Consider the following 17,863-nt stretch of genomic DNA (forward strand, 5'->3'; position numbering starts at 1 on the left):
CCAAAAATGTTATGATAAATTCAAAATATCTTAGTTTTCAAAACACTATAGTGCTTCATTGGATTGAAAACAATGAGAAATTATTTTCCATTTTATATACAGTTGCTTTTAAAAGAAACCTACTCTTGCAACTAAATAACACATAATCAGTGATCATTAAATGCAATAGTGTAAATATATGAAAACTTACATGTATGTTATTTATTTCTCTGGTACATAATACAAGTCTTCATGTATTAATATAATTACAACTAAAAATAAAATGGAACAAAACACTGAAATCTTCACGTGGAATTAAAATTAACAATTTTCAATAAAGCGTGGATGCTCTGAATTCAGCATGCAACATAGGCTAGCTTCCTTGCCTTAGGATATTCCATGAATTCACCTTAGCATCCAGAGAAGATGCATAGTTGGAAACAGGTAAGTATGTGTTCTCTTACAAACGTTCATGTAGAGGAATCTTATGGCATTATTAAACAATAATATATTCTAAAGAAAAATATAGTATTTGAAGACAATGAAACTTCCAAGCAACTACGGGGGAGGGTGATGGTGAATTATTGCCTATGTAATTGTATTATCCTACTTCGTTCTCTAGCAAATTTCTTGTTAATAAAACTCCCACATATGAGGGTCATCCAGAAAAAAAACAACCTTTTAATACTTTATTAAAAATATGCTACACCTATGTGGCTGCAGAATAAATTGATATGAATAAATTATGTGTAGTTGTTTTGAAACTGCTGTAAAAATTCATGTGCAGTGGTTTATCACCCCCCCCCCCCCCCCCGCCCCAAAAAAAACTTTGGGATGCAGAATCAAACTTAGGGCTTAAGGTTCGATGACCTTTGGCAGCCGTAAGGGCGATTTTTTTCAAATTTTCCTCTTCATTCGAAAAACCGCTGCGATATTATAAAATATGAACAATTACATACGCTTGGAATTCCTTCTAGAGCATTGTCGTGAATTTTCATGTAGTTTAGAGTGCTGCAATGAGCATTTTTCGCTCGAGTGGCAAATAGTTCATATGAGCAATGCTAAACTGGGTGTCAGCGTAGGATCCGAGCACTTCGATGTTTCTCGGAATTTTGAGGGAGAGGCCTTTCCACCCCTCGCAGGTCATCAACCGGCAGGGTTGGGTATCGCTGTTGCATCCAATCAATGTTTTCAGCTCGAGTAGATTGTGACCAGATTCAAGAATGACCACTTGTATGGAGGTAAATCGCATATATGCAAACAGTTACAAGTGGTCTCGGATCAGAGGACAACACACGCTAAAATAAGTATAATGGTGGCAGGATGCCTATGTATGTTATCATAGTAGTAGTAGTAGTATTCGCACCAAATAACTATTCTACTATTGAAACAGCCTAAAACACAGAACGTGTTAAAAATCTTCACAAACTGTGCGATTTCTTGAGTAGCACATTATTTCTCTCGATTTCGTGAAGACCAATTTTGAGAATCCTCCTTAGCAAACGATGCCTTTGCTATGGCGAGTTCGATACCGGTGAAGGCACATTGTGGTTCGGATCCCACTTTAAACCGTAGATCAAGTCCCGATTAGTATTACTGTGCATAAAGTGGACTTAAATCCTGTCTCAGCTCCTTAACAAACCTTTCGAAGAATAAAAAAATTAAACAGGTAAATAAAGTTTTGTTATTTTGAGGAAAATTATCATTTTTGGCTATTTTTGATTCATATGAATCTGCCTCATCCTCCTCCGTGCCCGTGCGCGGTCTAAGGTGCTGTGCTATGGGCTCCGACTGCAGGACGGCATGGGTTCGAGTCCACCTGGGTTGTCTCTGGGTTCTTGGCCTCGGCCACGTATCTAGAAATATGTTTCGGGGGGGGGGGGGATTCGAACGAAGGATGTCAGGAATAATAATAATAATAGTAATAATAATAATTAAATTAAAATAATTATAACTAAATCAAATTCATACTAATTAAAATACATAAATGAATATTATGTTGTTATACGAATAGGTAAAAAGACTGTATAAGAATAGAGATATAACAGAGCATATTCATTACATAGATTACCTGTAGTTAAGATCGGAATAATTTACATAAAAAAAATGCCATGGCAATGAAATTAATGTCAAGTAAATGAATAATTGAATATAGAATAACAAAAATGATGTTACATGTAGTTGGAGAAAAGTAATTTCTATTTAATATTATGTATATTATTTTGAGTAGCAGTGTACATAAACCTTCTTTGTAATGTCATTCAAGCCGTATGATCCCAACATAATCCTTGCCTTCTAAAAAATTCAGAGGAAATTAATAGCCCTAGAATATGCAACACATGCTAATATTTTCATTACTTCATTTTAGTACTTGATCAGTCTTTCGGCGGGTCCGGACTCCTGCCCCCACTAAATATGTCCTTCCTGTTCTTCAAAACTGTATGATCCTAATATAATCCTTGTCTTCCAATAAGTTCAGAGGAAATTATCCAACAAATGCTAAATAGTATATTTTCATTATTTAATTTTCGTACTTAATAAATGTTTTAGGTGGGGAGGGGGGTCCAGACCCCATAAATATGTCCTTCCTGTCCTTCAAAGCCGTATGATCCCAATATAACCCTTGTCTTCCAATAAGTTCAGAGGAAATTATACAACAAAGGCTAAACGAATACATTTATTATTATTTAATTTTAGTATTTGATATGTCTTTCGGGAGGGTCCGAACACCCTGGACCCCCCTCAAATACGTCCTTGCTCAGCCTCTATACGGACTGATCCACGATCTTGAGGAAATTGGGGAGCTACAATTGAGTAACGTTAACCGGTCATAAAAATATCCTATAACGACAGGGAGGATTCGACGTGCTGACCCCACGTCACCCCATTACCGGTTGAATATCTCCACATCTCTGGGTAGGATTGTAGGAGGGAGACTGCCATTCGGGAGATAGGCCAAGGGGATTACGGCCTCAAGGGCTGTTGAGCCACGGGTTATTATTATTATTATTATGAATCTGCCTCACTCAATAAGTTTATTTAATTGAATCAAGCGCAATAGCGAACTCTTGCAATGTGTCACTGGAAAGACATACATGTGTGGTTGGTTGTACATATATTTAAGCATGTAAAGAATAATTATATTCTTGTGGTAAGGAGTCGTTGTCATTTAACAAACTTTATTGATTTATTCTATCAGCATTATTGAAAATATTGTGCCATGCTGAACTTAACCACTTAACAATGGCATATTAATTGCTTAATGAGGCATTTTTCTTGTGTTGCAGAACAGATTCAGTTTCTAGAGTATTATATATAATGCTTTACACAATTCATTCAAAGAATTTTGAGAATATTGGATGTTTTATCAGAGGGACCACACCCGATAAAATGTCTGTCGATGTTTTACAGGTTTCATCGCATTTAAGATGGTAATTTTCCCATGCAACATGTCTGTTGCCCAGTGGCGCAGGAACGTTTTTCATTTGGGGGGGTACAAAATTCAGCCTCCCATATATATATGTCCAATCAAGTGTCGCAATAATAATAATTAGGATAATTATATTTAATTAAATTAATGTATTAATTAATTAAATATGTACATTAATTAATATTTTATTGTTATTATTACATGAATAGGTAAAAGAATAGATATATAACAGCAAGTATTCATTATCTAGCTTACGTGTAGTTAAGATCGCCAAGATTTGCACAAAAAAAACTGCCCTGGCAAGGAATTTAATGTCAGATAGAAAAGGAATTGAATATTTATTGAATAACAAAAAAGGAGTTAGATCCAATTAACGAAAAGTAAAGTTCCTGATTAATATTTTATGGATATTATCATTAGTAGTGTGCATAAATCTTTGGAATCCTTCAAAGCCGTATGAGCCAAATTCCTTGCCTTCCAATAAGTTCAGCGGATAAAACCATCGAGTATACAGGGTGCAGCAGAAATAACTCCCGGATTTCATTCGTGAATAACAAAGCAACGATAGATGTTATGCAAAATTTTATTTCACAGTTGGAAAGAACAACGATTACCATTTTGTTTCCCATATGTACCGAGACAACTCCATGAACGCCCCTACTTTTTTGAGGAAGACGGCACGCAGTTAATGTAACGTTTGACCGTTATGTATGGATGTTACGCAACTTCCTGCAGCCGCAATCGAACGAACGTGGCAAATTGGCTGTGTGGTTCCAACAGGATGGTGCCACAGCACGCGTATCGATGAACGTGCTACGTGAAATGTTTCCAGGGCGTCTGATCTCACTTTTAAGTCACCTTCCATGGCCAACTCGTTCCCCCGAGCTCGCACCCTGCGACTTCTTTCTGTGGGAGTACCTGCAGGCTAAAGTTTACCAAGGAAGGCCGAGGACAGCCAATGATCTGAAAGATGGTATCAGACAGGAAAGAGCGGCAATACCGACCAGACATGACTAGGAGGGTAATGCAGAACTTCAGGGCGAGACTTCAGAAATGCGTACACCGTGCAGATCGGCATTTGGACGATATCATTTTCAAACAAAGTCAACTATGTCACCCAAAATGGTGACTTGTGGCAATTTTGTAAAAAAATAATTGGAACATTTTGTTCTTTGCAAATGTGCAATAAAATGGTAAACCTTGTTCTTTCCAACTGTGCAATAAAGTTTTGCATAACATCTATCGTTGCTTTGTTATTCATAAATGAAATCTGTGAGATATTTCTGCCGCACCCTAACTTTTAATTGTTACGCTGTTCAAGCATGGTATTGGCATTGATGAAAATTGAGTATAACAAATGCTAAACAATTATATTTTGATAAATTACTTTTACTACTTGGTAAGTCTTTTGGGGGGAAGGGGTCCGGACCCCCCTGGACCCCCACAAAAACGTCCTTGATACCTAGGTATAATGTGAAGCCATGAGAAATATTCTCTTTTAGAACAGCACACACGAATGTCCTGTTATTTAATGCAAAATATATTTCATTGTTTTTGTTAGAATTTAAGTTTAAAAAAAACAAACAAAAAAAACAGATTTTAAAATCAGATAACAATTCTGAAACATATAAGGCTAAGCTCTGGACCTCATTCTGGGCTTATTTGGATTTCACGGAACAGAAAATCAGGAGTGAGGGGGGTCTTGAGCCACTCCAACCAGGAATAATAATCTCCCACCCTCTGGATATAGAAACTACATTATATAGAGTTCCACTTCAGTTCCGTTCTTTCTAATTTTAAAAGTCCCATAGCTACGCATAAAAATATATTTAAACAATTTATGGCAGGTGTGTACCATATCCAATGCCTTTTAGAAGTCATGTATTTGGTATTTTCTCAGACATCTATAGGGTGTTGTATTAAAAAAGAAAAAAATGAGTTCAGATGGTTCCCAATCAACTCGTAAGAAGTCTACCTTTGAAATATTTGTGAAAAATATGACAAATCATTTATTTGTAATATAATTAGCTGTACCTAATGACGCTCTTCAAGTACTGAAAGTAATATCATTCGGTTCATTTACAAAACCGAAATCCTTCAGCTCTCAGAAGTAGCAAGGAAAGCCATACCCTCAAAAGTTTATTCATTCTTTTCAATTTTTGGTGGACAATGTGAAAAACCGGCCAAGGTTTATTAAATGCAGATACATGCGTGTGTTTTAGGATGACATGTCAATTTCTCGTTTATGTGAAAATGTAAACTTTAATGTAAGCAGAAGCATGTGCGCGTCACAGTTAAAGATTTTCGCATCTACAAGGAAAATCCAAAACACATTCCCACCTCGCCGTACTCCGTGGCGGAGGGGTTAGCATAGCGCGCTATGACGCCTGAGGTCCCAGGTTCGAATCCTGGCCTGCACATGGGTGTTATTTTTGAGTGTCCATCAATTTCATCATATCATCATCACTCATCCTCATCTTCGCGATTAGCCAAAAGTGGCAGAAATGCGAAGTAAAATAAACCAAATAAATCAATCAAATATTCCCATCTTACTCCCAGAGACCTTGTAAATCCAATCCAAAATCTACCAATAGAACCTGCAGTGAGTCTCATTTATCTCGTGCATTCATCTGACTAATGTAATTTTCTTACAATTTGACTTTAGAGTTTTACATAAAATGGCGTTGTGTTTGTGTTGCATTCGATATCACAATTAGATTTTAAGCAATTTATGTCCAATTATAAGTATACCTAATACATAGGTAAAAAATAGTCCCCCCTCTGATAAAATCGCAAATTGCACCCTGTTTAAATGTCTAGGAAAGATTTCATTTCACCTAGGAATGGTATCGCGATGCGATGAGTCGAGAACGTTCTTGTTTGTGCTTATTTTTCTTTCGGTTTCCACTCTGAAGTTATGAAAACTTATTCCAAATTTACCTCATTCTCAGATAGGCTAATCGGCACTCTATTTTTTTTAAAAAAATATATCTTAATATAATATATAGGTTTAAGTATAGTTTTCCCAACACCATCTTACAAATTTATGAAAAATATGGGTGAGGTACAGGAGTGCATTGTAAACCCCCCCAAGTTGGTCTGTCGTATCTCGTCTCGTTCGTGTAAGTGTTCCGTTTCGGAAAATTCCATTATAAATATTCAAAAGAAAATGGGGTCTGTCATATACTCTTCTGATGGAGATTTGTAACTTATCTTCGAATCGACGCGACCACTGCTTTAGAAATGTGTACCCCCCCTTACGCAAAGCAGCAATCGTGTGCAGCGTAATTGTCTGAGAGTCAATCTGATTCCATCGTTCCACACACATTTTAAACAATTTTTATCTCGTTAAAGAGGTTTCCAAGAACTTAGGTCAATGAACTAACTAGTAGCAAGCACAATGTAGTATAATAAGTTTACAATTAAATGTTTTGAATTTCTGTGGTAAGGACTATAATGATTAAAATTTATAAACAATAATACATTTTTTATTGTGCGAATTGATAATAGGTAATTTTAACAGTAGCACCTTCCGTCTGCTGTCAAATTACCAAAGGGGGGTACAGGGGATACAACTCGATTTATGGATTTAGGGGGGTACAGTACCCCCCTTCAAAAATTTGCGGGGGTACAATGTACCCCTGTACCCCCCCGTTCCTGCGCCACTGCTGTTGCCACTCGGACTGAAGAGCCTGATGACGTGGACAAAGTTCCGATTCATAGGTTGCAAGACTTACAGGCAGGAATGACCTTGGCAGGAAGGAGCTCTGATTGGCACCCTGTTCACAGCTGACTCAAGAAGCCCCGCGACCGACAGAACTTGAAGTGCTCGGATCCTACCTTGACATAAACTATAGACAGGATTGATAGTTCTTCAGCTCGAGCGAAATACACTCGAAGTCTCGAGACGTATTTCCGTAATTTGTCTATGGTAGTGGGTCCTCAAATATGGATCGAGAAGTAGAAGATGAAGTGAAATTGAAAAATAAGAACATAGCCATCATCTCCATGTTAAAATGCAGTTTTGTATATCTTACCAAGATATGTGAAAATTAAATAGATGACTATGGGCTGAAACTACCTAGACTGACATTTTGTGTTTCTACGATTATTGTCACATTAAAATTATGTTCGATTGAATGTTATAACTGCATTTTATTATTTCCCAGAATATGATTATCCTTTTCGGAACTTTGTACACGTACGTTTGTACTTGTTGCACTGTGATACAATATTTGTAATTGCTTAGGCAGGTCTGTCAGCATGTGTATCCATTTTACGTTTTGGTCTGTAGATATTGCATACTTTCATGTGTGCTGTATTCGAGTCTTACATAATGATATACGGAATTATTACTTAGAATTGTAATTGCATGGAGTGGTTTCCTTCCATGTATGGGTTTTAGGTTCACAGTGCTGTTTATTAGACTCCGAAAAATGGAACGTTGCCAATCATTCCACTACGAGTGTGTTACGTTCGCAAGCGTAGCACGCTGAGCGTGGGAGATTCAAATGAGTTTGAGTAAGCAAGTGGTCCAATGCAGTACTCTAGTGTAGTTTGCTTTTGCTGTTATCTTGATATTCTCAAAAGTTTCACGATTATGTAAGTCTATTAAATTTTTGATAATATCTAGATAACCGTGAAAGCAAACTACACGAAAATTCACGTCAGTGCTCTAGAAGCACGTCAGTGCTCAAAGAGGTTTTTCAAATGGAGAGGAGAATTTGAAAAAAATCGCCCTTACGGCTGCCAAAGGTCCAGTTGAGCCTTAACTTTGTGTACCGATTCGCAGTAACAGGCCGCAGTTTCCACGGTTCAACGGACATCGCTGTGTGCAGTGTTCCTATGTTCAACTTATATATTTTACTACGTTGAATAAAAATCTGTATAAAATCGGTTTTGCAATGTGAATTGACAATGACAATGGATTTTAAAAACAGGTGTGAGGAGCCTCAAAACAATAGCTCAATACCAATATTGTATTTGTAGGACTACCCAATACTAAGAAAAAGTTATTTTGCAAAATGGATGAGAACGTTTTTTCAACATGATTAGCTTTTTTATTTATAGAATTTCAAACAGCGATCATTTGGGGGAAAAAAACAACACTTTTTTGTTCTCACGACGATGAAAAATGGAAAGCATACTCGAAAAAAAAAAATGATTAGCATAGATTAACGCAGAATTGAATAAGTTGAAATTTGATGTAACTCATTTTTGCGTAGGTCTACTGGTTATTTTTTAATTGGAGTTCAAACTCTAGTATCTATATTTTTTAGTCAGACAGTAATATTAATTATTCCTGAAATCTTAATTACAGGTTTAAAATATTTAGTATTAATTATTACTGAAACCTTCATTTCAGAATTAAAATATTTCAAACATTGCTTTAATTTTAAATATTCACTAGCCCTGCATGTAAATAATTGTCCCTCACGCACAGGAGGCAGTAAGATTTACAAATTTTGTATGGGCTGGAAGAATTTTGAAAATATATCTGAACACCTTGAACTAATATATTAAAGTACCATAGAATGGACTGGAAATTTGCTTAAAATTACCTGGAAATGTTATGGAATTTGCGTTTCAAAAATGTATTAGAACCGAGATTCTAAAAATATGTTATTATAGTCATGGTTCAGATCGTGTAATGATTTTGCAAGTTTTACAGGAAGATGAGAAATGTATTTTGATTACTTAAAATATTGGAGAAGTGAGTTTGAAGTTCGGGGGGCATGGCAAAGCTGAAGAAAGTACATCATGGGGAAGAGTTGAGGCATTGGCCTCTGAGGGCTAGGGAAAACAAGATGACTTTTTTGGTGCGGTAGGGGTGAGAGCAGGAGCACTTTTCCATGGTTCTTCAGGTATTGAGGAGTTACTGAGGAAGGAAGACTAACTAAATTAGATGGAGGAGAATGCAGTGTTATTTGTGGAGTGTTGGTTAGCCTTCACAGCTTTCATCAGTAGGGCTAACAAATGTTTCTTCTTTTGCACCAGTAGAGAAGTGTGTAATATTCATTTCCAGGCAGGAGTAGACAAATAATTCAGGAGCCAGTTGTTTTTATTATTATTATTATTATTGCATATACGGGATAAGAAAGTCATAAATCTAACTAAGATAAAGCTATACATTTTGAAATGTGATCTTGAAACATTTATTAATACAAGATTGAATTAAAAGCAATTAATTCTTGATTGAATAAATCTGCAATACATTATAATATACGGCCGGTCGACTCTACCATATCACTGCAGATTTTAGAATTTGGCTAGCAACAGTGCAACAATTTATAATGGCATGTTTATTATTCTCATTTAATTATACACGTGATACAGAAAACACACAAACGATAAAAAAATAAAACTATGCAAAGACAATGGAAATTTTTATGAACAAACTCAACTTGAAATATAGGGGGAAAAAATGCTATTAGACAACAGCTGAAAATTTTCAGGCGGCATGCGACTGGGCACGCTGTAGTTTTCTACCCCTGTTTCCAGGCATTTTGATATGAGAGCACACATCAAGTTTGATCTTTCATTCATCTAATAGGTTCTCTATCACATGAGGACTTGTGAATTCTAGGTACGATTCTCCACTCCCATCCCGCTGCCTGCTTCATTTACTTTATTCAAACCAAATTCAGAAAAAAATTGAATCTTAACGAAAACACATGCAAAGAACATTATCACTCTGATAGTAAGAACGTTTCATGTCGAGTTCTGACTTCTTTTTTTTTTGCAGGGGTGTATTCACATTTCATCTTAATCCAAACAGCATTCTCCATCATCATTGCGTTTAACTTAAGAATGAACCAAAGTAACTTAAAACAAGAATGCACAAAATGCAAGACGAACCTGCCCATACATGTTGCCTCATCGTGGGAATTACTAATATCAACATCAGCAGTAACACAACAGCATTTAAGTAAATTTTTAGTTTCAGTGGTCTACTAGCGGTGGCTCTTCATGTTGTCTCATTGGCAGGGGCGTATGCAGAAAGAAAATTTGGAGGGGGTGTCAACGCCCAAGACCAATGTTGCGTGCCCCCTCTATAATAGTAAGAGGAGAGTTATCTCGTGTTTTTGTGGTTTGTTATTCTTGGAATCGTAATTTCAGAATAGAATGTGCGTGAGGGGTCCTGGGTTCGATACCCGGTGGAAACACAAGTGGTTCGGATCCCAATTTAAACTGTAGGTCCAGTCCCGATTAGCCTTACTGTGCATAAAGTGGACTTAAAAAACCAAATCAGAATAGAATGTTTGTTGACACTTTTCAGAAGCAGTTTGAAATATTTGGCTGAACTCCAGGCCCATAGATAGAATTGATCTCCAGGGGGGTGGGGTGGGGGTGCTCACAGGGTATCAGGGGGGCTTTGTAAACCAAGTCCATTTTTCAAAAGTTTAACAGTGTTAAATGAAGGTAAATTATTTGTGTGTTTGTGTGTGTGTGTGTGGGGGGGGGGGGGGTCATTAAGTTAATATAAAATTTAGGAATATCGCACAAATAGTACAATTTTCTATAGGTATCTTCTAAAACATCTCTTGAAGTGTTAATTGCTATTGACATCATCCCTTATTACATACTACACACTATTTTTGATGGTATATATATTTATTTATATCATACAAAAAGATGCACAATATTCAATCATAGTGCCTACCCTACATTCCACCCCCATCCCTTCATTCCCAAAACTTAGGAACTGTTGACCTTTGATGCAGATATTGAAGGAATGTGGATGATGACGTCAAAGTCACAGATTTCTGTCTAAACGGGAGGCCGCAACAGGGGCAGCAAAGGTAGGGATAAAGAAGCTCCTCTGTGAAAGAGTATTTTATAGTCTAGAGAATCTTCTAAATACTTGCCGCTACTTCGACTTCAGCTCATAAACAAGATGAAGTTTATGTTCTGTGAGTTTAAGCTTCACCAAGTTGTGAGCAAAACAATATCTGCTGTCTACATTTTCACTCTTCACTGCAAACAAATTATACAAGATAGTTTTACCTAATGTCAAAGGGGAGCTCAGCCTGGCTACGGCCCTGCCTTGCAAGAACTTTCTAAACTCTATACAACCTACTAAATACAGGGTGTCTACAAATGATTGAAGCAGTTTCACGATGTTACTGTACGTGCATTATTGATCATATTGTGAAGTAACTTTACAGTTTTGTAGAGAAACTCAACAAGTTTTGTGACACATTACATGTGTCCGATATGTCCCCTCTTCGTGATTCTGCAGACATAAACTTTATAATCAAGTTCTCCCCAAACGCGATGAAGCATGTACCTATGAATTCGATCAAAAGCACACAGTTCTGCTAGATCACTCGGTAATGGAGGCACAAACACTAAATCCTTCACATAACCCCACACACAAAAAAGTCACCATGAGGCAATGACAGCAGTTGTTGATCATCATTTCCACACCGACCGACCCATCAGTTTGATACTCTTGTGGTTAAGATTTTGTGGACGTCGTGATGGAACTGGGGCGAAGCACCATCTAACTGGTGGATAAAGTTCTCACTGTCTGTCTCCAACTGTGGCATGAGCCAATTTTCTAACATGTCAAGATACCCGTATTCTGTAATTGGTTGTTCGCTGAAGAAGAAGCTGCCGTAAACTCTAAATTTTGAGATTGCACAAAAATGAATGAGTTCAGGAAAGTCACGAATATGCTCAATGGCGCCACGGCGAACAGAAAACTCCCATAGCTTGTAATGTGTCACAAAACTTGTTGAGTTTCTCTACAAAACTGCAAAGTTACTTCGTGATACATTCAGTAATACATGTACAGTAACATCATGAAACCGATGATATCAATCATTTGTAGACACCCTGGACTTTCCGTTACTTAGACTTCAGTTCATAAACAAGGTGAAGGAATGTGATAGCTGATCTTCGTTCTGTGAATTTGTTCTTTCATCAAGTTATGACCACATAATATCTGCTGTCTACATTTTCACTTGTCACTACAAACAAATTATAGGCCTACAATAGTTTTACCTAATGACTAAGGTGCTAACGACAATGCAGGTGGGGGGGGGGGGGGCTGCCCCCTGGCCCCTTGGCCACTGGCCTGCTGAACTCTTCATCTGAAATCTCCCGAAGTGTCTGAAGCAGTTCTGTGACGTCTCTTGGGTAAGAAAGAGCAGAGGCTAAATTGTGATGAGGGCTCTCAATACTTCGACAACTGTACAGCAAAACTGACAATCTTTTCACGGGTAAATAGTACAGTTAAGAAGTCCCCTTTTCAACTGCAGCTGGAAGACCACTTGCTGGGCATGGTTCACTCGGTCAGCTCCACTTAACTAACAAGGTAAAAAAAAAAAAAAAACTGACAATAATTTGTTTTTACATCAGGCACGTATCCAGAAATTCTTTTCGGGGGGGGCTAAACATATAAACATAGAACCTCGCAAGGTTTAAGGTCGATGGTGGCGATTCAGTTCCAAAACGATAGGGGGGGAAGGGGGCAAGAAAAGCTTAATTGCTCTTGGAAGACAAAGGTTAGTATTAAAAAGCCATAGCGCGGGGCCAAAAATGGAGAGCAACTGTCTCCTAAATCTGCCACTGTTTAAGCTGCTGTGTTTTTCTTCTTTTCTTTTCTCTCAGAACGTGATATCGGGACATTTTTTTATCACTCGACTCCTCTGTTGCAATGTGCGAACGTTGTGTTTCTGCCGAAACGATCTTAGTATGTGTATGTGTCCGTTTCACGAAGCTGTTATGCAATGGACAATCCATTCGAATGTTTTGATTTGATTTATTTTATTTTACTTCGCGGTTTGTGCCTCTTGGCTAATTTGCGAAGATGGGGATGAGCGATGAAATTGATGAATGGACATTCACAAACAACCATGCCCGAGCGGGATTCGAACCCGGGACTCTTGGCGTCGCAGCGCGATGTGCTAACCACTCAGCCACAGGGTCCGGCCTATTCGAATGTGTTTTGATATGATCCTTTATGGTGTTGTCGCCTGCCTTCGAAAAGTAACCTCAACAAAAATCCTAATTTTCCATTCTTGTGACTTGGATCTTCAAGATTTCGGAAGAATTCAGACCGAAGGCACACACACACACGTCGTTTTCAATGAGTGATCCAATCAACAGAAACTTTTCACACCGTAGCGGCCCGACAGTCTGCACCAGCCTGTGTTCGATTTGTGAAATCCTCAAGCGACACGTATAGCTTGTAGCTTCGGTGTGAAACCTGGTGGGTTAATCTCATTGTCACCTTGAACGGCAGCTCGTGTTGACCACAGAAGAAAAATATCTTGTCAACAGGTGGGAATGTCCCTTAGTTTTATTCTATCTCAGGGACGTCGTTAGGGGGGGGGCACGGGGGGGCACTGGCCCCCCGAAACGTTTACGTGGCCCCGGCAAACTGTTCTACATTTGCTGAAAATTTTACTTTCATGACAAGTATTGCAAAATAGTTTTTCAGTAATTTTTTTCTTTCAGTTAGAAACACTGTTCTTAATTTGAGTGGCACGAACCCAAAACCACATTTCTTTCTCGTTTTTCTGGTTCTAGCCATAGTGGATGTCAGTGTAGGAACCTAGAACTTCGTCGTTTCTCGGAATTTTGAGGGCGCGGTCTTTCCACCCCTAGCAGTCGCAGGTCAACAACAGGCAGGGTTGGGCGTTGAGTGTTGCCGTTGCGTCCAAACAATGTTTTGAGCTTGAGTATATTGAAGAACGACCGCTTGTGCAGCGGCAAACCACATATATGCAAACAGTTACAACTGGTCCCGAATCAGAGCGCAATACACGCTAAATAAGTATAATGGTGGCAGGATGCCTCATATCTCCGGGTAAGTAGTATTATTCGCACCAAATATCTATTCTACTATTGAAACAGTCTAAAACACGCAACGTGTTAAAAGTAATTATCTTCACAAACTGTACGATTTCTCGAGTCGCATATTTTTCTCGAGACCGATTTTGAAAATCCTCCTTAACAAACGATGCCTCCCCGATTGCGCAGTGATAGCGTTGTTGCCTTGTAATCGGGGGGTCCCGGGTTCGATACATGGGTGGAGGTACACAGTGGTCCGGATCTTACTTTAAACTGTAGGTCCAGTCCCGATTAGCCTTACTGTGCATAAATTGGACTAAAAACACCAACTCAACTCAACTCCTTAACAAACTTTTCGAAGAATCGAAAATTTAAACAAGAACAAGTAAATACATTTTTGTAATTTTGAAGTAAATTATTATTATTATTGTTATTATTTTGGGTATTTTTGGTTCGTATGAATCTGCCTCACACAGTAAGATTATTTTGTTAAGTCAAGTACAATAACAAACCCTTGCAATAAGTCACTGGAAACGCATGTGAGGTTGCACATATATTTAAGCATCTATAAATATATAATAACCCGTGGTTCGACAGCCCTGGAAGGGCCTTGGTCTATCTCCCGACTGCCAGTCCCTCCCACAATCCTATCTAAAATTTTAGAGGTGTGGAGATCTTCAACCAGTAATGGGGTGACGTGGGGTCAGCACGTCGAACCCCCAACCGTTATAGGGTATATCCGTAAAGAATAATTATAGTCTTGTGGTAAGGAGTCGTTGTCATTTAACAAACTTTATTAATTTTTTCCATCAGCATTATTTAAAATGTAGTGATATACTGAACTTACCAACTTAACAAAGGCACATTGATTGCTAAATGAGGCATTTTCCTTGTGTTGCAGAGCAGGTTCAGTTTTTGGAGTTTTGCAATATTTTACACAGTCCGTTCGAAGAATTTTGAGAATATTGATGTTTTGTCAAAGGGTCCACCCCCGAATAAATATCTGTGGATGTTTTACAGGTTTCATCGTATTTAAGAAGGTAATTTTTCCTGTACAACTTTCCTCCGTACAACATGTCTTTTGCCACTCAAGCTGAAGAGTCGATTTATAGGTGCAACGACCTTGGCAGAAAGAAATTCTGATTGGCACCATGTTGACAAAAGACTCAAGAAGTCCCGCAACCGACAGAACTCGATGCGCTCGGATCCTACGGTGACATACACTTTGGTTGAACACAAACAGATGCATTGGGAGGAAATGCAGTGATTTTATGGGCCGTCCCTTTCTGGGAAGTCGGGGACCTTTTGAAAACACACTTTCCCTTCATGCACACCAGGGGGCCTAAGCCAGGTCACCCCTTCCCACAAAATCTTCTCTTCATCTGGCTCCGGTTATCGGCCGCGCCGAAACGCACTGCAGGTAGCTAGGACTTTCTGGGTTAATTACTTTATGGTTCAGCATGGACATAGGCTTTTCAAATTGCAAGAGACAAAATTCTACTGTTTGTCCCTTTTCTGGCGGGAGATGAATGACAAAGATGTCGCGGTTCCTTCAGGTTCCCACACTCAACCCTTGTGCTCCGGAAAGGCCATAATAAGCCTTTGTAATGTACCAATTTTATATCCTTCATTGTAACTTTCCACTCATTTTCAAGAAACATCTGCTTCTTTTTGCCCTACTGTGTTGATTGGTCGACAATTGATGACTGTCAGCTAGTTCGAAGAACAGTTTGATCCAAGAAGTTGTTTCGTAGTTAGCTTCTGTAAACGTGAGATTCCGGTAGGATCACGGAGTGCTTGAGATCTCATTTTCATGCTTTGCGAGTGAAATTTCGATTGATTTGGTTCATTTTACTTTGCTCTTCTGCCACACTTGGCTAATTGCGAAGATGGGGATGAGTGATGATATGATTAAATTCATCAATGGACACAACAAACACCCATGTTCAGTCCGGAATTCGAACCCGGCACACCTGGCATCGTAGCACAATTGCTAACCACTCCGCCACGGGGGTAGACGAAGTGAAATTTCGAGTGTGAAGCTGCAAGCTTGTTTTCCTCTCGAAAAAGGTGAAGTAGGATCGACTGATCGACCAAATGTCCAACACATTGACTTTCTAAATTGGTGTCCGACTACCACACAGGAGACTCCCAGGGCGGTTGATCTCACATGTGATGAAGAATAAGTCACATTTCAATTAAGGAAGGAAACGAGGTATGTAGTCAACATTTTATAGTAGTGTGCATGCTCTAGAAATAATACGTTTCAAAATTCTGCATATTTTGTGATTTTTCTTTATTTAGCCTCCACCAGGGTTGTCAAAGGTCCATCTACCCATAACTTCTATGGGTTTTATTGGGTTCCGTTGCAGGACCGGAACCTTTCTTCTCGCACAATTTAAAATCGGTCCTAGTAGTGTATTGTTCCATTAAAAAAAAGTTACTGGATCGTATTTAAATTGATCCGGAAAAAAAATCCTGCACCGAATTTTAATTCATCCTGGAAAAAAGGTTCTTGGACAGTGTTTAAATTCAGCCGCAAAACAAGGTTCCTGGACCGTATTTAAATTTTACCGAAAAAAGAGTTCCTGCACCGTATTTAAATTCATACGGAAAAAAGGTTTCTGGACCGAATTGAGGCCTAGAACCCATTTACACTTGCTGTTTCTCTCCCGGATGTGAAATGAATTTATTTACAATACCTGGACCATTAACAACCCTGGGATTGTTAAAGATTAGGGAACGCATATATTCTAATTCCATTATAGGACCGGAATCTGTTCTCTCGCACAATCTAAATTCGTACCAAGTTGCGAATTGTTTCATTTCAATACGGAACTTTGACCCTATTTAAACTGATCCGGAAAAAAATGTTCCTTGACCGTATTTAAATTCATCAAGAAATAAGGTTCCTGGACCGAATTGAAATTCATCTGGGAAGAATATTCCTGGACCGAATTGAAAACTTTACAAATGAAAAGGTTCATTACGGTCCAGAACCCATTTACGCTTGCGGATTTTCTCTCCTGGACCGGAATTGAATTTATTTAAAATTCCTGGACCTTCAACAACCCTGGCCTCCACCCGCAAATGCAGACGCTGTGGGTGCTGCTTAGGCGGAAAAGTTGACTAGACATACAAATAAAATTTATCCAAAAGTATATAGCGAATAATAGTTGCTTACATAATAATATAATGAAATACGGAGAGCCAAATTACTTATGAAGCATTTTCTTTTATTTGCCTATCCTAGTGGGAGCGAAAATCTTTTGCCCTTGCTGGTGAACTCGGTTCCTGCAAATTCAATACGGCATTTTCTAATTTACATTTCTATTTAGAAGCAGAATGTCCCGTGTTCGAATCCCGGCCTGAGAATGTGTCTTCTTTGTGATGGTCCTTTCATCAAGTTAATCTTAACTCATTCTCATCTTCACGATTAGCCAAAAAGTGTCAGAAAAGTGAAGTAAAATTAACCAAGTCAATCAATAATTTCTGTTTCGTTATTTCGCTTTTCTACCTCTTGTGTTAAATGCGACAATGAGACTGAATGATGATCCGAAGGAATAGCGATGCGAGACATGATGCAACCACACCTGTCCAAGGTCCGAACCTTGGACCTCTGGTTTCGTAGTGCGTCATGCTCATGCTTCG

The sequence above is a fragment of the Lepisma saccharinum genome, chromosome 14 (genome assembly GCF_977018435.1).
Source record: "Lepisma saccharinum chromosome 14, izLepSacc3.1, whole genome shotgun sequence".
Taxonomy (NCBI): Eukaryota; Metazoa; Arthropoda; class Insecta; order Zygentoma; family Lepismatidae; genus Lepisma; species Lepisma saccharinum.